The sequence below is a fragment of the Catharus ustulatus genome, chromosome 12 (assembly GCF_009819885.2).
Source record: "Catharus ustulatus isolate bCatUst1 chromosome 12, bCatUst1.pri.v2, whole genome shotgun sequence".
Taxonomy (NCBI): domain Eukaryota; kingdom Metazoa; phylum Chordata; class Aves; order Passeriformes; family Turdidae; genus Catharus; species Catharus ustulatus.
In genome coordinates, this window is record NC_046232.1 from 17,990,435 (window position 1) to 18,012,760 (window position 22,326).

General features: G+C 40.6%; 1 protein-coding gene across 5 annotated transcripts in view; it reads left to right on the forward strand.

Moving 5' to 3' along the window:
* The first annotated feature begins 3,417 nt into the window (after window positions 1-3,417).
* Window positions 3,418-22,326, forward strand: part of MEF2A (myocyte enhancer factor 2A) — an 81,276-nt gene continuing 62,367 nt past the window's right edge. For 3 of the 5 annotated variants that reach the window (XM_033070268.2, XM_033070264.2, XM_033070266.2), the window contains exon 1: window positions 3,418-3,628. The gene's annotated coding sequence lies outside the window, so the exon portion shown is untranslated. The remainder of the gene's footprint in view (window positions 3,629-22,326) is intronic. The other 2 variants (XM_033070265.2, XM_033070267.2) reach the window with 1 other exon arrangement.

Genomic DNA, 22,326 nt, shown 5'->3' on the forward strand with positions numbered 1-22,326 from the left:
ACAATATGAAAAAGCTGATTTCTGGAACATAAGGAGCATTTGAAAGGAGGAAAAGCTATGGTACATCTCTGGAAAGGATTGTAAGAAGGTCCTAAAATGTAAGTTGAAAAGTTGGTAGAGATGTGATTTTGGTGATAGTGCCTCCAAAATACCTTGAATGGGTGGGTGGAAATGCACTGGAATAGAGATGCAAGGGAAAGCTTTATTGCCATAACAACTGCTGGATGATGGCTCTATTAAACTCTGAGGCTATTTAGTTAAAATTAAGAACACTGCTATCTTTTTTTCTATATCTTTCTTTATATTTGCTATTGATGTGAGTTTATTCTCTTTGGATATCATGGAAATTGCAGTGCCTGCTATTTGGCCAAGAGAAGAGATTTCAGGGGGCTCTTTTTAGTCTCTGGGTTGTACATAAGATGGGCAGAAATGCACTCAGTGGTTGTTCCCTTTTCTCTCAAGAGTGATCCTGGCAGATGCTTGTGGTAATTTTTCCCTTGTCATATTGACACTCCAGTGTGATGTTCTCTGGGGCTTTCTTATGTTGCTGTTCTACAGTCTTACAAAGATTGCATTTTTTTCTCTGCAGTGCACATTCTTCTTTATTATCTACAGTTTTGCACCCTTTGTATTATTCAGGTGAATTTGGCCTTTGCAGCTGTCCTGGAAATTAAATCCAGTGCAGCACCATCAGCTCAGGTAGTGATTTCAGTGATTTTGATGCACCAATTCTTCTGTGAATTTATTCATGTCAGCCTGAGGGGTGACATTTTTCACTCCTTGTGACACATCAGGACATCTGTGCCCTCCCCACCACCCATCCTCATTCCCCACCAGTCCCAGGAGGGTTCTGCAGGAGCAGATGTGCCAGCACATCATCACACATGGAAAACAACATCTGGAATTTCAACTGCAACCTGAATTTTGCACTTCCTTTTCTCAATTGTTACACAGGGCAGTGTTTCCATCAAGGCAGGAAAGCATTTCAGTGGGAAGGAGGCTGCTCTGTGGCCCTGAAGTATTGTTTGCAAGGCTCATAGAGAAATCCCTTGAGCAACACATGCTCTGCTTATTCTTGTGGTGCCACTGAAAAGGACAGATTAGAACCAATTATTTATCTCTTTGGCTTCCTGCTCTATTTTTTGCTAGCTTGGAATAATATGTACTGAAAATAATTCATGAGTGTATCCAGAAGTCCTTGCTCAGGCCTTGCTTCAATGTCTTACTCAGATTCTCACTGACTTTTATAACTTAAATATTCAGTATTTTATCTTAACAAGTTCTCAGCATATTGCTGTCATGAGAAGATTTCATGGTATTAATCATTAGATTCTAGTAATAGACCTTACAGGTATTATGGATGTTAGGTATAGTTAGGAAGAAGAGAATAAATCATATTCATATAAAAATCAATGACATTTGGACTGCTCATGTTGAAATTGAAATAAAACTGTGTATTTAAATATCTTCCTGATTATTGCAGACCACCAACAATCAGTTTGGAAATTGTAGATGGCAAATATTTATATTTTATTGTCTTTCTCACTTCTTGTAATCTTTTTCTTAGATCCACAAGAAATGCTTATTCTTGCACTTCTATTTTTAACAAAAGGTGCATGTTTAGAAGCAGTCCAACTTATTTACTAGCTGCACTGTTAAATCCAAACTAATCCATACATTACAAACCCTGAACTCCAACATTTCTGAGAGCTGTGAATTACTGCTTCCATGTGAGCTAAACTTCTGGAAACAGCCAACCCAAATTTACATTAACTTTTTGGGAATGATCATGGCGGATCTCCCTTTTCCCAACCCATGGTGTGGTCACCATACTGCCAGATGGGAGTTTCTGTCATCATTTCTTTCATCCTATTTCCTAACCTTTTGTGGAGCTACCTTTTTGTGTTCAGTTAATGATACCATTTTAAAATACAAAGAACACCCTCTGATCTGTGTTTTTCAGAGGCAGCACCTTTGGTTCTCACGTCCTGATTAGAGATGTGCCCTTTTCAGTGATTTAGAGCTGTGAAATGGCTCCTGTCATTCCACTCCGAGGCTGTGGGTATCTCACAGGATAAATCTGGAAGAGCTGTAGAGCGCAGATGATTTTTGGCAAGTATCATTTTATCATCAAAATTTTATTTTTGGGTCGCTCTTCAGCTGCCGCCTTCTGTGAAGGAGAAAGACGCCCATTTTCTGTCTTTTATTATGTATTCCCGAGTAGTCTTTTCTACTTAGAGCAAAATTAATGGGAGCTCTGGCAGAGAAATGTGAGGTGGGGATGGATGGATGGATGGAGGTGGAACTCAGGTGGACTTTCACCTTTGTCTGAACGTGGAGACACAGCTCATGTCCTCAGAGCTGGGAGTTTCACAGAAAGCCAGTCAGAAAAATATTAATTTTTTTAATCTATAGCTGTATAGTCACTATACATAGTTAGATGTACTGTATAGAATTAATATTTAGGGTAGAATTGACATAGTGTGTATGTACTGTACACCATACATGTATTTATAGTGCATATTATATAGAGTATATGTACTATATATATATTTAATAGTGTAATGACTTTATATTAATACTTTTGCTTTTACAACCTCGTCCTTGTTCAATTTTACCAGTGGTTATTTCTCACAATTATATAATATATACCAGTGTATATATACATAATACATACATTTTATATATTGTATATATATTCTATATATTAGACACACTGTTTATATATACACTATATATAAAAACGTATCTACATAGTTTAGTGTGTGCATTTATAGATACACACACACTATATATATGTATATGTGTGCGTGTGTTGGGGAGGCGGTGGTGGTTTCTGAGGGTGGCAGAGCTGTTTGTGGGGTAACTGCTGCAGTTCCCGCTGCACGCTCAGTTCGGGGGGACCCGGCACCACTCACCGGGAGTTGTTTTAATTACCCCGAAGCCGCGGCTCGGCCCCCAAGGCCCCGCGTTGGCGCAGGCGCCGCTCGGGCCGAGCCGGGGCCGGTGCGTCACCGCCGGCGCACCCGGCCCAGCGCTCCGCACATGCGCACACGGTGCTCGCGAAGAGACGGGGCGTTCCCTTCCCCATGATCCCGCCTTCGATCGGCTCTGATTGGTCACTGCTTCCCGCCCCGCCTTTCTGATTGGACGCTACGCTGTCGCTCAAAGCGTCCACGTTTCGCTACGCCCCACCCACCAACTGCGTCCTGATTGGCGGGTTGTCCCTTACGGGCGCTGCGATTGGCTGTGCGCGCCGTCACTCCGAGGCGGGTCGGCGGGCAGGAATGTAGGCCCGGCCGCTCCCCGGCCCAACAAAGTAATCCGGCGATGCTTCGAGTGCGGAGCTCGGCCGTGCCCGCCCCAGCGCACGCCGCGGGGGCACCGCGCCCCTCCCCGCCATCCCCGTTCCGTCCCGCCCCTGCCCGGCGCCGCTGAGCGCCCTCGGCCCCGCCGGAGCTGCGCGGAGAAAAGTGCGGAAGCATACCGAAGAAGAGTGTGACAGAAGCTGTAGTTCCGGCCGCGGTCGGGCCTTGTTTCCCAAAAATAGCGCGGCGCGGTATCCGTGCGCCGGTGTCAGTGTCTCCTGAGGAGCCGCGGCGGGAGCGGAGCGAGCGGGGGAGCGGCGGTGAGCGAGGGGTCCCGGGGTCCCGGCTCCGCGCGGCCAGCGGGGCGTGTTCCCTCAGCCCGAGGCTCGGCGAGGGTCGGGGGCAGCGACCGAAGGGGTGGCGGGAGGGGGAACGGGGAAAGGAAGGAGGTCCCCCCCCGCCGGCCCCATCCCGCTCTGAGGGAGCGGAGCGGGGGGAGCCGGCGGGGTCCCGCGGTGGGCGAGTTCCCGGGGCCTCCCCAGAACTTCGTGCGGGAGGCGATGGACATTTACGGGCCAGGCCGGCAGATCTGCCCGGGGAGCGGGCGGGAGGGAGCCAAGGAGGGTGGGGTACGCGGCCCTGGAGCGCCCGGGGTGCGGGGAAAGGACCCTTTGTGCTGGGTGTCGCTGGGGAAGGCGACATCGCGGCGAGCGGGGAACCAACAGGAAAAGCCTCGCCGGGAGCCCGTCCGTGGAATGCGCCGGCGGGAGCGGCCGGGGTCGGGCAGGGGGAGGTGGGAATGGTTCAAGGAGTTGTGCGCCGCAGGAAGGTGTGCTGGCAATGGCAGGGGAGAAGCGCTCCTGATGTGTGAACCGGAGGGTGTTTTGTCCAGAGGGAGAAGGCAGAAGGGACAGCGGGGTTGTGCTGCCAGCAGGATTTTGTGTTCAGCGGCACAAGTCATGAGGAAAAAGGACTGGTCCGCTTCTGACTGGAAACACTAATTTTTTTCTTTTAAAGTTTATGGAGCTATATTTTGCAATAAATTTTTACCTGCTTTTGAGATGCTAAGCGGCAAGGAGAGTGGAATTGCTTAAAAAAACTGACCCTAGTGCCTTGTTTGACAGGTGATTAATTTCAGAGTTGAGAAACTGGAGTTCTGTAGGGGGAAAAAAAGATAATTTAAGAAGAGGGTTTTTTTATTGTTTAGTGTAAAAACATTGTGTCCCATAGCCATACAACGACTAAAATCATTATGAAGAGTGAGGTAAGGGGTTCTGGGAAGTACAAAAGAGGAAGGAAAAGGAATAATTTGTAAACAGTAGTAAGGAAAATAAAGTGGTTTGGTATGGAGTTGGTAATGTAGACGTATTTATTTTAAACCTTTTTCACAGTCTGGGAAATTTTTATATAGCATGAGGAAGGTAATGAGCTTTCAAGCTTAATTATGTGGACTGTCTACACACAATTGTTCCTTATGCAAGTTGTTTTTTTCTTTTTTTTTTTTTTCTTTCCCTTAGGAACTAACCAGCTATATTTTGTTAGATAATTCTGGTGTCTTCTTATTTCGATCTGGTATTTAAATGACCCGTGCAAAATATGTCAGGGCAACATTCCTGTCATCTATTCTGTCTGTATTTAAAATTGTTTTAAATGCCTTTTACATGTAAAAATGTAATATTTAGGTTTCTTTTCTCCTATCTCACAGGTGATTTGCATTTGGGGGAGAAGTGTGAAGTTCCTCATTTAAACTATTTTTTTTTTCATTGAGGTGCTATAATATGTGCCAAATGACATGTTACTCAATTATATAATTTAGAAGGATTATAATAAATTATAATAAAGGATGTAATGTTGGTGCTTTTGTTCACTAAAGGGTGTCATTGTTACATGATATTTTAAAATTCTATACTTGTTAAGCCAGCAAATCAAAAATAAGAGAATGGAACAAATTGTCAAGATATTAAGGGATTATGATGGTGCTGTGCAGCTGGAGATGAGCCTTTTTTGACTGAGGGCATTCAGTTTGGAATTTCATAAAGAAAATAACCCAGTGCCCTGATCAGTTATTTTTCTCCTCCTTAATTCTTTCCTACATCAGTAGTTGACGTGGCCCACGTGTAGTAGCAGAGGAGGATCGTCGGTAAATGGGGAGAGTCCCTCAGTGCCAGGGCCAGGCTCTACCTCAGGACAGCTTTGGTGCACATGAAACTCTTGCTCTCTGCCCCTGGAGCTGATCTAAACCAGTTTGAACATTCCAGCGTTTCTGGGATTTATTTGTGGGCAGGCATTTAGACATGATGGTGGAAATCCATCGGCTTTAGTTTGCTGTTTGCTTGTCCTGCTCCATTTTTTCAGTGTGTGTTTAAACCGATGTGGTCACCGCTCACCTCGCAGTGAGTGGGGCCGTGGAATGCTTTGCATATGTGCACATCCCTGGATTTAGATCCCTATAATATGAGTTTCTTTCTCTGTGAAACCACAGATGGAGAAGAAAGCGAACATTGAATTTTATGAACTTAGAGAAATTGAGTCATGTTGGACTAGCACGATGGGGAGGACATGGCTGCATTCAAACTTGAAATAATTCTGGGGAATAAAACGCCTTATTATGGCAGAAGACTCATCTTATTTAGAAACCTTTGAGCTGAAGTGTGTGTGGCTCACCTTAAACTGGTTAATGTGGGCAGCAGAGATTTTATGGGTTTATTTTAGAATGTTGGCCACGTTTCTCAGATAACTTGTTGATGTCATTCTGTATATTCTGGGCCCAAGTGCTGCTTCAGAGAGCCTGGAGGCACCACTCTGCTCTGTGAACAATGCCGTGCTACCTTGCCTGCTCTCCTAACAAAACACAGCTGATTAATTCTCCAGCAGTACTGAAAGAAGTATGGTCCAATGCTGTGTAATTAGCAAATCTGTATTAATTTGGCCACTTTTTTTTTCCTAAATAAGGAATATCTTGAATTAGTTTTAAGTGTGGTTTGTTATGCCTTGCTTGAGAGAGGTCCTAGGGGTTTAGTTGAATTTTTAAAAGTATATGTTTTCTAAAAATTACCATTAACACGTTTTACTCACCTTACCAAATTCTTAATTTTATATTGTTAAATGATTAAATATTCTGTGTAAAGCTTGGGCTTTAGGCCTGCTCAGTCCTGACAGCAGCCTGGTAATGTGTGCACAGCACTGGGATCTGCTTTTCCTTCTCATTGCAACAAATCATCTTTGAATTAATTGGAACATCATGTGGCAATGTATGTGCTTCTTAATGCACAAACCACTTTAAGTTTTTCCATTTATTGTATTGGAAAGACATTATTTCACATGTGTGATGAGTTCTTCAATGAATCAAATGGAACAAAAGTCAGAATCTCTGTCTGTGATAATATGGGTGAATTAGTTGCTTTGTGTTCAGATTTGATTCCTTCAGCTCTGGTGAAGTTACCAGGGAATATAAACCCAGCACTCCCCTTTTTTGTGTGCCTTCCTGTGCACTGCAAGGCCTGTGCAGTGATTACCTGAATGGACTTGTCACTGTTGCAGAGGTGCTGCTGATGTGGGGTTACTTCAACTCTTGCTCCTGCCAGTGAAATAAAGTGAATAAAGACTTTGAAGGTGTGTAATGGAATAAGGTTTTAATTTTGGTGTCTTAAATTTATACTCAGAATCCCCTTGGCTTAAGGTGCAGGCAGATGTGAAGTAACTAAAGGTACAGCTGGTTTTTCCCCTGGTTGTTTGCAAGTGTCTGGTGTCTTAGGAAGTTTGGGAGATGACACAAGACATTCTTTCACTCCTACCCCGAGTTAGCTTTGTTGACCTTCCAGTAAAAAACTTGAGGAATATTTTTGGACAGCTGATCAAAATACATTTTAGGTCATTGATGTAGTATCCAGTGTAAGAGAATAAAATAGTACTGAGTTCAAACCAGCCTTCAGCTGTGTGATATGACAGCTACCCTCCCCCCCAGCATGTGTTCTGTGCTAGAGCACCAGCTAATAAATAATGAGCTCCTAGTCTGCAATAATAAATTTTGCTTCATTTATTTGAAAGTAAGCATCTGATCTAGATTTCTACCTCTGACCACTCCCCTCATATGGTGCATTCTTATTTTAACACTTGATCTTTCAAGTTACTGCTTAGGAAGTTGAAAAGAAAAAATTTTTTCCTCCATATTAAGGCACCGATTTTTTTTTTTTAATCAACTGTATTGTTTTGGCTTTTGTTTAATGGTTCTGCAAGAGTATTTCTAGATTTCTTTATATTTAACTTAGTTTAGAAACATAAACCCTTGTACTGTGTACTCTCATTTCAATTTGACACTAAAGAAGAATTAATATCTTGTAAGACCCCTCTGTTCCTGAGATTTCAACCCCCAATCCAAGACTCTCACGTAGTTAGAATATTTTAAATAATATACATGTGACATACATATTCTTAATCTGAGTCTACAGTGAAGATTTAGGAAGGAATTTTATTAGAATAAGGCTGGTTAAATTTTGTGACCAGTCTTCAAAATTTCAGGGGAGTACAGAACCTTTTCTATGGGAGCACTCTGCTTTTTGTTCGTGTGTTGTAGCAGTACAAACGTGCCTCTGTGATCAGAACAAAAGTACATCCCTCTTAATAAGAGTGTGATTAATTGAATTATTTTTCAGGGAATTAACTACTTTATATTCAAAATGTTAGTGATGCTTAATTAGGTAGGTCTCCCAGTTATATTTGCCTCTGTCCCTGGAGAGCTTTTGGATTCTAGCAAAGTCCTTATGGGCCAACCTGGAAACTTGGAAACGTGTTGTGCATTGCTTTGAGATTTCACTAGGAGTTACTGAGAATTGTTGCATGCCTACTTTAAGTATAGTAAGATAAAAAGTAGGTGCTAGGAATTACCAGCCAAGCAGAGTTGTGGAAAGGTACTTGCTTGGAGTGTCTGTGTACCAGGCACTGATGACAAAGCATCTTTTACTTTTTTTTCTAATCAGGAGCTAATTGACTCAGAGAAAAATGTGTCATGGTCAGAGATCACCTAGGAGTGGGTGTGTAGAATGGATGGGTTTGTGCTCGTGATACTTTTATGATGATAATAGAGGTGAGGAAGGATTTTTTCACATTTATTTCAAATCTCTGTTTGTGTAACTCGGTTTCATTTGAAAACCAGATTGCTTCTGACACTGTAATTTAGGATTTCATGGACTGGTGTTATTTTTATTGTTTGAAAGCTGACCTGTGAGAATATGTAAAGCAGATGTGTCATCTGTTACCTGCAGTGACACCGGCAGGCTGTGGTCAGGACCAGAGCTGAGGTTTTGTACCAATATACAAAGGCCTGATCTTTTCATTTTCTGTGATCACTGAGTGTTTGGAAGATCAAGAGGGTTAAACTATTAAACTTTATCTATATAATTGTGTAACCATGTCTGTAAATGAGCTGTGCTATGCTGTTACACATTTCTTTCTCCAAGATTGTGGCATACAGAATTGAGAAACAGAATTCAGAGGAGATTATTTTAGTGTCCCTTATGATGTGGAAGAATTACGAACAGTTGTAAGAGAAGAGAGTAAGCAAGATGTTGAGCCTTCAGGGACTCAGATATACACACATGTCCTAAAGATGAGGGGTCATAAAGGGCACAACAGACTTTTCTTGGCAGTGTCCATTAGAGAAACTTTTGGAAAGTGTCAGGGTAATGTTACTTTACTCTCTGTATCACACAAAATCTGCATTAATTGAGTCCAAGAGCTGAGAAAAAAGTTGTATTTTTTCCCCCCTCAGATATCAAAAAAGTGACTGTTTTTAAGTGGTTTTCTTTCTCCAGATGTTTTGAATTGTATTTAATTTACTATCATGTGGGAAACTTATATGGTATAGCTCAGAAGCATTGTGTGAGGCTAATCAGCATTAGGGACATCTTGTTTTTGGTATCATTCTTTCACAAGCAACTGCCTCTTCCTGATATGACTGCATGCATCCTGTTGTAAAAGCTGTAAGCTGACAAGAATGACTGCTAATAATTTGGTGTATAGAACAATTTAAAAATGTTGCTTCTTCTAGTGTGAGCTTTCAAAGCAATGAGTCTTCTGAGAGTGTTTGAGGAAAAGGGAATGTTCCATCATCATTGTTCTTTTATTATCTTGTCAGGCTCTGAGGGTAATAAACTGAAATTTTCAGAATTTTTATTTTTCCTTGAAGCTATTGAAATTATTGTGTAATGGTATGAGGTTTTAATTAAGTCAGGTGTCTTAAATTTATATTCTGAATCCCCTTGGTTTCAGAGTAGAAGAGGGAAAGTCAAAGGTACAGTACAAGATAATTTGTTTCACTTGATGCCTACAAAAATGAAAAAGCACTTTCTGCTAAAATTTTTGAGCCTATAGACTGTCAAATTATCTTTGTTAGTCTGATTTTAGTAATACACATATTTACTTGAATAGCTGGCTTCAGGGATTTGGAGCTTTTGAGTGCAGAAGGGTTTCCTCTGAGAGACTTTGTTAATATCCTCCTGTGGTTTTTTTGAGTTTTGGGGTTTTTTATGTTTTGTCTTCTTGTTGTCCTCCTTATCATTGTTCATAACATTCCACATGGTGTTGCATTACCTTTTAGTCACTGAAACGTAGGTGAAGGTCTTTGCTTTGAGAGATGTTGGGCTATGAAAAAAGTGCCAGCAGTAAAAATATTAATGGTTTCCATTAGGAAGCACTAAATTAGAACTCCTCCTTCAGGGGAAGGAGACAAAATCTTGGATGGCTGAAGAGAGATGGGGTCAGCTGATGGAAGCAAGAATTGGGTGAATATTGGAGATACAGAATATGGGTGATTTGCACAAGTTGTGATTGTAACACAAATACCCTGACAATTCCCAAGGAGTATGTGGAACATGTAATGGCTTTGGATGTCATAGAATAATAATGAGTTTTAAATAGGTGCTTGTTGTTTTCTTTGTCTTAAATATGAAATCTGCTAAACTGAATATCTGCCAAAAAAGTAATGGGAAACTGTGAATTGAAACAACTGAAATTTAAAAACTGTTTTGTCAAATCTGTATTACAAAACCATGTAGAAAGCACTTGTTCTCAGTGAAGGACAGAGAAATTTAAGAAGACTCTCCAGGCTTTGTATTGGGTTTAATATGAGATGAAATTTGAGGAGGCCGGAAACAACAAGAATTACTGTAATTGTTAAATGATTTTTTTTTTCTCCTAAAAAAAAAAGGGAAAAATCTGATGATCAATGTTTCTGTTTAGCACTGCTAATTCATTAGCTTCAAGAAACTAGTAAAATGTGGTGTTGAAACGATTGGAAATTCTGAATTTTGAAACTTAATATTCCTAAATATTGGAGTAATCTAGGTGCCATATGCAAAATAGGAGGAAAGTACCTTGAACGAATAATGGTTTGTTCAGGAGGTGAGACAGGGTAATGGGAGAGTTACAGATTTCAGCTCCTGTTCTGTCATGGCATTCTGATGCTCCTGGTGACTCCTGGTTGAATTTTTTCCTAGGCTTATCTCCAAAGGGGACTTGGATTCCCGGTGGGATGAAATGTAACCCGATATTCCCCAGTTATCCCCAAGCTGCTTCGCAGTAAATCTTGTGCAGGTCCCCTCAGCCTGCCCTGGCCGGGGCGGCTCCTCTTGTTGTCTCTTGTGCCTCCGTAGCTTTCCCCTTGTGTTCTTGCTGGGGACTTGGGCTCCTGTCCTGTCAAGTTAAGCCTAGTGCTGACATCCTTGTTTTCACAGTTCTCTCCTGAGGATGCCCTGAACTAGTCCGTGCGACCCGTGGTTGTCACACTCGTACTTAGAACGAGTCGTGTGTTAGCACAGGGTGCTTATGTAAAACCTGCACCAGATTCCACCAGGAAGTGACAGAGTCATTCCCTTGAGAAGCTGCCATGGCAGAGGGGATCGGAAGGTTCCGACTGCGAAGAGATGAAGTAAAAACTGCTTTTTCTTAAAAGCTGAGGGAAGGACTTGCCCCGAGTGAGGAGGCTGCGATGCGAGCCCGGATCGCCCGCGCAGCCCCGTTCGGAGCCCCCGCAGCTCCCTCTGGTGATCCCGGCGTGCCCGTGCAGCACCGGGGGCTCGGCTGAGCCTCCGCATGGGCGAAACATCAGCTCCTGCCACAGCGCTGAAGGATCGCTTCAGAGCCAGCCGGGGCTGCAGCCAACCTGCTGGTGCTCTTGGGTGCCACTGGGTTTTGCTGCCTTTCTCTTTTATTCTTTTCGCCATCTAATTTTTGTCTCAGAGGAGATGGAAGTCATTAAAGGATCTGTAGACTGTCCTGTTACCACTGGCTCTAGGCAAGCATAACCAGTGTGATTGCATGAGATAAAAGGATTCCAGCTCTATGGCTGGGTTGCAGAGGAGCGAGTGAAGCATGGTATGGGGAAGAGGGAAGAACAAAGTGTGTATATGAAAATTTTTATTCTGTATTCTGTAGCCCATTTTATAGACGTTATTAAAATATGGAGAAATGGTGGAAGTAAACTTAAAAATAGTCTGAACAGTACTGGTAAAGAAGTGGTTTTGCAAGTAATAAAACGTGGAGAATTTTCATTTCCCTTATTTTTCAACTCTTTTGTTATTCCCTGATCTTTTAGAGTATCCCCTCTTCACAGTTTTTCTTTGGTTCTCCAAGTATCTGAGCACAGGTGCCTACCCAAGCATCCCCCAGGACCTGCTGCCTTTGGTCACTGCAGGGCACTGCTCTGCCTGGGCCTTCTCTGCAAATGCCAGCTCAAAAATTCTGCAGCACTTTCAGGAAATCTCAAAAATAATCGATGCATTTGCTACAACAGTTGGTTTAAACTGGCCAATGTAATCAGAAGCTATTAATGAGAGAATAGACTGTGGTCAAGTAAACCTCTTTTTTAATAAAAAAGTAAGTTTTAAAGCTGTGGAAATAGTTCTGTTTTCAGGGTTTTAATGCTGTCATTGATAATACTCTAATCTCAGTGAACTCTTATTTTCCTAAGTGTTTGTATTTAATTTTATTAAAATAAAACTTAGGGTGATTTAAAACTGCATTCAGTTTCTTATTTTGCTTTGCTTTTAATGTGTTTGATTTGATCGAAATATCATGCTATGTTGGAATTCTTTTGTTCAGCAAAATAAATATATCTTCATTTTGATGAGGCCTGCTTGTAAGTGTATGGGAAGATAGTTGGGAGTCTTCCTGTCTTCTTAAGATATATTAATAAATTTATCTAAAGCCCTCACCTCCTCCCCCACGTGATGCTCATATCTGTGCTTTATGCTGAATTTTCTGGATCCAGTTTTTTTAACAAGATCTTTTAAGGGCTGAATTGTTCCATAATAAAACCTACCACAACATTGCTGAGTAGTTCTCAAAAATAGTTTTTATCTGCTTTTCAGTCATTCAGCCCTTGAATGAAATGTTAACGAGAAGATGATCTGATAAATTTCTTAAAAACTTTCTGTGCAACAAACTCCTAATAGAGGATTTTCCTCCAGATCTGTTTGTTTTAAGGCACCTAAGCTGGTTTCTGTAGCTGACTTGCATGCATATAGATAATGCCTACAAGCAAGCCACAAAGGTGTTAGTGTGTTGTTTTTCTAAGGCTTGAATGACTAATTTTCTGAAGGTGTAAGGAACAACAGCCTTTCATGTGAAGTTCCTTTTGTGCTTGTTAGGACTGTTAGAAGCAGGAGAAAGTGAGCACAGCCTGAAACTCAGTTGCAGTCTGACAAGGAATCCTCCCGACTTCTTATCTGGAAGAGTTAAGATCACAATTTTTGCTTCTGTCTTACCTGTGCTTCTCTGCTTTTAATTCTTTATGGTCTCCTCTGCTTAGTCTTAGTGGCTTATAAGATTTTTCAGTGGCATAATTAGCTTATCTTAAAATAGTCTGATCTGGTGGCAGTATTGGGACAATGACGGGACAGCCAGTCCAGTCCCAGTCACATGCAGTGAACCACAGAGATGTGTCAGAGTTTGGGCCACTAAGCAGGAAGGGAGGAGCAGGTGCAAATCTTTTGAGGATATAAGTGGACCTTGACCATGAATGATTCAGCTCACCTGTGCTAGGGTTTGCTCGTATTTTCCTTCAGGAATTTGACAACAACCTGATAAAGTGACTAGAATGCAGCTTTTCCTTGCTTTCAACCAAGATGGAATGGAAACAAAAAAATTCAGTTCCAGTTCAGGTCCTTTCCTTGGGTTGATTTTTATGTTTGTAGCTTTAGTGTCTGGCTCTGTTTATCAACCCTTACACTTCAGAGAGAATGAGCCTCATCTTACCTCAAATGCCTTGTTTCAAACTTAGCAGTGTTTTGGGTCTGAGACCTTTCAAGTTTGAAGTATCCCACCATTAACGTTTACACTTCCTTGAGACTGTATCTCTGGGTTTCATACTTGCTGTAATTGTCTTGTCTTCTATCTTCATTTCCATCTCTTTACACAAATACTCATTTAGACAAGGGCACAATTACAAGTGTTAATGAAGATTGTTGTAGGTACACCAGTTCTGAGGGGTAAACTCTACATGTGTAATACCTTTCTTGGAAGCGCTGCTGCTGCAGTTGCTATTGTGGTTGCTACAATCTTGAACAAGGGATTAGAATACTTTTTGTTTCTTGTTACTATGCAGGGAAAGCAACTTGATCTACAATACGTTCAGAATCTTGCTGGTGATGTGATTTATTCTGTATTTTCTGAAAGTTGTCCCTTTACTTTTTCTGAAACTCATAAACCCCCTAAAATGATGTGCCATTACCACGCTTTTTTTTTTTATTAAAAATGGATTTCAGCATTTCATTTACAACTCACTATTTGTTGAAGTAGTGGCTCATGCTAGGGCACTCCAATACTGGCTACTCTTGACTTCGAGGAGAAAATTTAGTTCTGTTATTTTAATGTGTAAAATGCTTTTTAAGGAAGGTTTGTTCTCTTGAATTGTTAACTGTTCATTCTGGAGTCTAATGAAACTTCTATATTAATGCTTTTGGGTTCTTTATCTTCATCTCTCAAACCCTGCAAAACAGTCTCGTAAGAGATGCTTTTGCTACATTTGAGTTTGCAGACCTTCATTGAAAAATTAATTTGGATTCTGCAAGACACAGTTAAAAACAAATTCTGGTAATGTTTGAGTTCTGCTTCCAGGTGGATTTGATTCCTCCATGCAGGAAGTGAGCAAAGGAGTTTTAACTATACATTAATGTCTTGCATACACTGCAATGTTCCTTCAGCTTCTCCTGTAAATGGCTGCAGCCAGACAAGGCCTGTGTGTAGTTTAATGTTTAACTCTGGTTTTATTTTGCTATTACTGCTGGTGCTCTTACGCATGCAGTTGGAGTTGCACTCTGAGGCTGAGAGGTGGAACTTGCCTCTCTTCCTATTTAAGCTGTGGATCTCAAAAGCTTGGTCTAGGCATGATTTTAGTATGGTGTAATTCAAAAATTTAAATTAAATTTAAACTAAATTTTTAGTTACATCCTACTTTACAAGGGCCACTTATTCCAGTGAAACTTCCTCGACTACTTTATCTAAATTCAGCTTCCAGTGGGATTTGGGACATTTCTTGTAATGCTTGGTTCTTTGTGTTGTGTGTGGAGTTGTGGGTTTTTTTTCCCCTTTCTTTTCTTTTTTTCCTGGTTTCTCCCACATTCATTAACTGTGCTTACAATGAGTTTTCAGTGAATTAGTGTCAATGTTCCAGTGAAATCCTTGGCTGTACTGATGACGTAAGTGGTGGAGATCTTATTCTGGAATTCTTTCTACTGTCTCCTTGTGTCTGTTAGACCTATTTAGATGAAAATGCTGTAGGGCAATGGCATTGCCTGTGTGCTGGTCCCCTGCTATAATATTAATGTTTATATCTTAGAAGTATTAGTGGAGAGATTATTAGGAGGGGAAGTCTAGCAGAAAAGCTTCCTGTGGATGACTTGCAGTAGTGGTGAATTCTGACAGGGTTCCCATGGTAGTGAATGTGTTTTCTTTAATACACATTACTCAGATCTTGCTATTGTCTTCTTTGTAATACAGCGTGGTGGCTGTATTATTGTCAATACACAAGTTGCCTTAGCAAAACCTTTTGAAGCACTGTAAAAAAATACGTGAAACCATGTTTGGCAAAAAATGCTGAAGGGTTTTAATGGTTCCTGAGTGTGTAGGGAACAGTCTTTTCCCCTTTTGGCAGTCACATGAACTTTTGAATCCAAGTCTTTGTCTCTGTCTCCTCTGTTGTATTTCCATACAAAATTAAATTATTTAACTTTTATTTTAGCAATAGGAGACAATTTGAGCATAATTAAAGCAATGTATCTGTCTAAATGAGTGATACCTAATTGGATTAGCATTGTTTAGAGAACATGTGTGCAGTCATTCTTTGTGAATCTGTACATTTCTCTTTTAGATCTACAATAAATATTGAAGTCTCGCTGTTCAATCTAATGAACGTGGCTTTAGATCTGCACTTCAATTGTTGCTCTCAGCATCCAGTGGGTTGAGATGCTGTTCTGCAATTCCTGGTCTCAGCCTTCATTCTCTGCCTGTGGGGACATGCACTGGATCTGGAGATGCTCAGAGTCATTTGGATAATGAGGAATGATAATATCCATACCGTTTTAAGAATTTTTTTTTAAAGTGTTTCTGAGTTCTAGTGCTCTTCTGCTCGTCTCAAGCAGTTTATGTATGAAATCCCCTAAACCAAAAGATCCTTCACCCACATCTGAGGTCTGTGTATCCCATAAACAGGCCTTGCCTATTTTCCTGTACAGTGCCTTCCTGGGCTTATCTTAATAACACTGTCATTTGAAAGACTTGGCAGGGCACTGTACTGAAGAGCAACACAATAGGAAAAATATTACTCATTAGGTTTGTGTTCTGGATTAGTCCAAATTTGGGGAAATAGTCTGTTTGTCTGTTCAGCTAGAATTCCTCAGGTCCCCTCTTAGACAGTAAAGCTCTGTTTTGATAAATGTGTATGAGTAGATGTATACAGGACACCTTTAAGCTCATTTAATGTAGCTGTGCCAGTCAGTGGCATGTTAGGATAGCACACAGAAATAATTTAGTTCATTATCCCTACAGCTTGAAAATCCATCATTCCACAAAATGCTCGTTAGTTGTAGCACCTAAATGGGGCAAACCTGTTTCTTAATGAAGAACATGTTTTCAGTGTCATATTTGTCATCATTAAGGCTTTGGGAAACTGGGTTAATATGTTCACTTGTGATTATGCACTAGCAAGATGTGGATGGCAGTGCACCTGCGTTCTGAGGTGGGTACATCTCACGTGGTCTCGTGTGGTTTGTAGCTGTGAATTCCTGTCTCAGCTCTTCTTTACATCTTTAGCGGAACAGCACTGAAATTATTTGATGTGTTCCAGTAAAGCAAATGACAGCACCCACCAACTTTTACTCTTTTTCCATTTGTTTCTTTATTAGATGTATTTTGGTCATTTTTTGTGTGTTGTGAGAACATACTAAGGTTTTTTGATTTAGCAAGTGTTGCTGTGTGAAATGCTTCAAATGTAGATTAATATGGCAAATTTAAATCAGTCATCCTTTAAAAAAACTGAAATCTCGTTTATGTATTTAATTTAGGTGATTAAACAACAATGAAGCTTGTGGCTTTCAGCAAAACTTGCAGTTCCAAAACTTGTCTGTGGTCTAGATTGATGTCTCTGTTCTAAGAAAGATTTGTCTCAGATGGCCTTTAACAAATTGGGGAAACCAGGGGACATAGTAATTTTATGTAATTTTGGTATCTATGTGTGACAGAGGCTTCTGAAGTGCCCAGCATCCAGGTCTTGGGTTATGATAGTGGTTGGATGATGATGGTGGTAGTTTCTACCTGTTGTAATTTGGCCTGACTCTGAGAGTTTTAACTGAGGACTGTGTTCTGCCAAGTGTTATTTCCATCAGCTCTTGCTCTTTAGAAATATGCAAGATAAAAAATTAGGAATGATTTTCTAGTGCAATTGCTATGTTTCTGCATTGTTTTCAGTTCTCTAGTTGATACCTGTAGGTTAAATTAAAAGTGCAAATTGTGACCTGAAAGACTTCAGTGCCTTAGACTTGTCTGCTAATCCATTAGGTTAGCAGCACATTACTTCATTGGCAGACCTTGCCTTGTTTTGAGTATTTTTGCCATTGAGAAAATTTAAGATTGGTGCCTTGCCTTTGAATTCCTTGCTGCCCCTGTGCAAATGCCTCAGTGTGCATCTCCCTGCCTGGGTGCAGTTGAACAGTCTGGTGCTGTGTCCCCTGTCAGTGTGACAGCACGGTGCTGTGTAGAGGAGGTGTGGTGTGATGTGTGACTTGGTAAAAGCAAGTGCTGTAAGCAGCTCAAGTGATTTTTGGTGTGATGATCTGGATGAGTGAATATGTCAGATTTCAGCTGTTTATTCTCTATAATTTTTTTTTTTAGATAGTTGCAAGTAAACAAGAAGTATTTTCACCACACCCCCTTCTGTTTTTCTCTGCTATTTTTTTGAGCTTTCTTTCATTTCACTTCCTGGTGGGTAGATGGTGAGCTCTCTGGCAGATTTATGTGTTAAAGTGCTGGTGTATTTTCTCCTGAGAAAGCAAGTGTTGTGGATTCTACTCTTGGCAAGTATATCTTCTTTTACTTATCTTAATATCTTCCATTTTCGGTGTGTCTTCTAGTGTTTTCATGAATACAGTTCTAGCTCTGTCAGCTGGGTATGTTGCATTAACAGATTTTTGTTTCTTCTTTTCCCCTGGGGTCTTGAAAAGCAGATGCTCCAAAACTGACTGATTAGGTACCAACACTTCTGGACAAATAAAACAATTATTTTCTGATCTAAAACTCAGAGCATCTGCATGGTTTTACATTATGCAAGCTCTACTTTTGTTGATAATCGTGTTGGATAGATTTTGATTTTTGCCTGTTGATGGCTTTTGTTTGCTTCTGAAGTAAGAGTAACCTGTAACACTTCACAGCTGCAGATAATTTAATTCCAAGTCCTTCACCAAGGTCAGTGAGATTCTTTTGGTGCTGCTTTGTATAATATTGAGCATGTTTCTTAGTCTAAACTTGTTGCATTTGCTATGTAAGATTGTGAAGCACCATAATATTATTTGCTTATAGAAGAAACAACTGTTTATTTAGTTTTTACTGTATTGATAAAGTTTAGAAGCTGGTTTTTAATTGTGCAATCAGAAATGTGTTCTTTAGAAAGGTGAAAAATATGTTTTCTGTAGACAAGTTGTATTTGTAGATTCCACTTTCTAGTTTTGTCTTCATATAGGAGTTTACTGTTCAGTTATGTCATGACTTTTCTGTGGGGCTTTGTTATCAGAGCAGCTCTTGGTTTTAGTTCTGTGTGTTCTTGTGAAAGGAATCTGATATATGTGTGAGTTATTGAATAATCCTGGTGTGCTGGGGCTTGTGTTGTGCTGTTCTTCAATGCTGGGACTTTGCTAATAGCAGGTCAGAATGCTTTGCACCTCTGAAGTCATCAATGTGGAAAAAATGTCAAATAAGATGTAATGACAAAATGGGTTCAGCTCTGCTGCAGGTAGGAAAGCAATGGTTTAAATATTCGAGCAGTAACAAGTCAAATGCCAAGTTTGGAACATGGTAATTCAGCCAGGCTCACGTTTGTGACAGCTCTGCAGAGGTGAAGAATGGTTCCAGAGAAGGATTTTTTTTCTTTCCTCTTCACAGCGACAGCTTCTGTGCTCCCCTGGGTCGGGGGGTGGGGAGCTCTTCCAGCAGCTGCACAGAAACCTGTAAGTGCAGGGATGGCCCAGATTCGATGCTGGAGCTTCAGGCACAGTTGTGCTGTGTGTTAGCACTTGGTCCGTGTGACGCTGTTTGACCGGATAAAGGCTCTCAATCATGTGCTAATGTGTGACACTAAATGAACGCATATTCTGTGTCTAGCTAATAGAAGTGTTTCTCCTGCTAAAAAAAAAAGTCCCCCCCCCAAATTTGAGATGATTTTGTGCCTCCAGCATGGTCCCTTAGAGCAGAAGTTCTAATGTCAGAATGAAACCTGGTCAATCTATCAGGGCCATACTGCAGACATTTTATAGTTTGGTGCTTAACCTTTGGGTGAAATAAATTAGAAGTGTTATAATTTCCTTCTGTTAAAATGTGGTATTCTGTATCTTTCAGTCAGTGTATTATTTGACAAATGCTGCTGTGCTCTGCAGAGTAATTAAGGGAGGACTCTGAATAATGAGCTAGTTCAGAGTATCATCTGCTCAAAATCCAGGCCTACCTCTACCTTTGCCTCTCCCTGTTTTCTGGGTATGCCCATGGCAGATCTTTATTGTGGGTAAGCTGATTCCCTGCTGGTAGTTCTGTCTGGTCTCCAGCTGTCCCCAGCCAGTGGAAAGGGAAGACCAGTGAAGTATAAACCATCTCACAGAATTTCTGTTTAAGAGGAGCAGTGTCAGGATGTGCTTCTGGGTTGCAGCAAACACGCAGTAGCAGCTAAAGTAGGTCTGTGAGAACTTTCACCTACCCCCTGTGGATATGGTTGCACTACAGTAGCAACAGTCTGGGATTTTTATGTGGGCTAGCTCCTAAATATTTACCAAAGGTCTGTATGAGTCCCTCTGCCTCCAACGTCAGTACTGAAGCTTGTTGTGATTACACCCTTACTGATAAGTGGTTGAGTTAGGCTTTTCCCTGTGCTTAGGAAAAGAAAAGGATTAATGCATGTACCTCCAGCAGAATGCAGATAACCTCTCTTGACCCTGGTGATCAAGTCTATTCCCCTTTTGTCTTTGCATTCTCTGAGGCACCAGTCTAAAGCCATGAAACACAATCTGAAACTCCCTGTGTTGGTCTCGAGGCTGCTTTTAGAAGAGCTTGCCTTCCTTTCCCCATTAGGCTGGCATTGTCTGCAGTGCTGTCCTCTTGTAGGATGACATAGGAAAGAAAGCATTGTAACAGAGGATGATGAAATATTTTTAGGGTGTGCTCCATTAATTTTGACAACTCAGATTTGTTTGTGCTTTTTATATGCCAGTGTGTGTATTTCTAGACATGTCAATATATATGTAGAGACAATATGTGGGATTTTTTAATATGTCGCTGTCTTTTATGGAGAACATCTGCTCTGAAATTGTTATAACAATATGCAATTATGCTTATTTAAAATGTGTTCTAGTAGTTGCTGTGTATCCAGGCAGTTTAATAAACCAGTAAAAGATTTCAAATGTAGTTGAATATCCTACCCAGTTAATGACCTCAGTGTTTGGAATTTCATCAATCTTAACGTGTCACATATTATAGACTACAATTGTGTGACCTTTTCCGTAAATTTTCCTAGCAAAAGACTATGACAAAGCCATTAGCTTTGGAGTTTTGAATCTGAAAAATTCATAATATAGATAACATAAATGCAAGACTTGCATGTGTGTGTTAAAATAGTAAATGGGTTAAAGTAGCACAGGCATACTTAGTACTGTGTTGGCATAGTTTTCCCCTTCAGATGGTAGTTTGGAATGTGAAGCCTCTTCCTATATGTGCTGGAGTAGAGCTAAACTCTAATGTCACTTACAGGAGAAATTTAATACAAGCAGCTTGTGCAGAACTGACCTGCTGCCATGGTAGCATGTAATATATTTAGCATGCATGTGTCTGGTAACCATGTGATCTTATACAAGTGAATAAAACAGAGAAGCTCTCAAAAGTTAACATTTCTCTGACTGTTTTCAGAGTTTTGTTAATTAAATAAAATGTTATCAAACTATTTAAAGAGGCTCAATTTGTAACTGGGGTGTAATCAGCTCAGAATTTGGAATGGTGCAACAATGTCTCTGTATGTCAATATAAGAGAGACAGAATTCAAAAGTAGTTAGATTTTTTAAAATCCATAATTTTTGGAGTGTTTTATTTGGTTTTTTTGGCTCTTATGGTTCAGTTTTCTGCTGCCATAATGACCAAAGATTAAATTTCAAATGAAATCTGAAAATAGCAATCTGATCCTCAGGTACTTAATCTTTAAGAAAACCCACAAATGTAAATTTTGGCAGTGCTGTATATTGTCAGACTGTCTTGGTATCATCTGTGCTTAAAAGCTAAAGTGTCACTAACATGCCTTGTGCAGATTTAACAGGACACCATTTGGGAGATGATAAGCAGGGAAGAGTGGCACACATAAGTCCTCTATCAAGACAGCATTCAGAAGTGGATAATCTCTTTAATGGAATATAATCTCGCTTATGCAAAATCCTAATGAAATGTTGTATTTTCCCTGCTGATTTGTTGCAGAAAGTGTGATGTTGATGCTGGTTTACAGTTCAGGCGTTTTTGGTGTCTTGTGCTGAGCAGAGAGTGAGGTGCTTTGCTCACTGTCCCCTGTTTTGTTGCACAAACCCATTTTCTCTGTGGTAGTAGTGTGGTTGTTGCATGGCAACTGTGGGCCCAGGTGAGGAGAAATGTCCTGGGCTGGATCTGAGCAGCAAAGGGGAGCTTTAATACTGAATACCAACACATTGCTCAAGGATTTCCTTAGGCTCTGCCTTGCATGATTGTGTTCTTCAGCTGGAAGATTGAAGTGGATTCTGAATGCTTTGGGAGTTCTTTTCCTCTCCAGGTCCCATGTCCTGCCAGTGAAGCTTGCCTGAAAGCAGAGGAATGAAAGGTTCCACCTTCCCCCAGCTGTGATTTTCACATGTGCTTCTCCAGCTATCAGCTTTTTCTATCTCTTCCTGTTGAGAAGTCCATGTAGGCACTTTCTTCTGAATAATTTGTTGTTGGATTTGGGGTTTTTATTGTATTCTAGATGCACTGTCATTATGGACTGGTGAACTTCAAAGACTGAACATACTTTTTATTGATTTCTGTAGTTGTGGTAGATACTGCATTTGCAGAAAATTTGCAAGGAAGCACAGTAGATTTTTAAGAATGCACATAGTAAAGTAGCATTAAAATGTCTTAAACATTATAGAGAACTGAAATTTATTCCACAAAGCATCCTTTATGTATGTTAGCATATGTCCTATTTCTAGCCCTGCAGGGTGTAGTTGTGTTGGGAGCCATGATTGGTCTTTTAAAGTGGTTCAAAATATCAATATTCTTC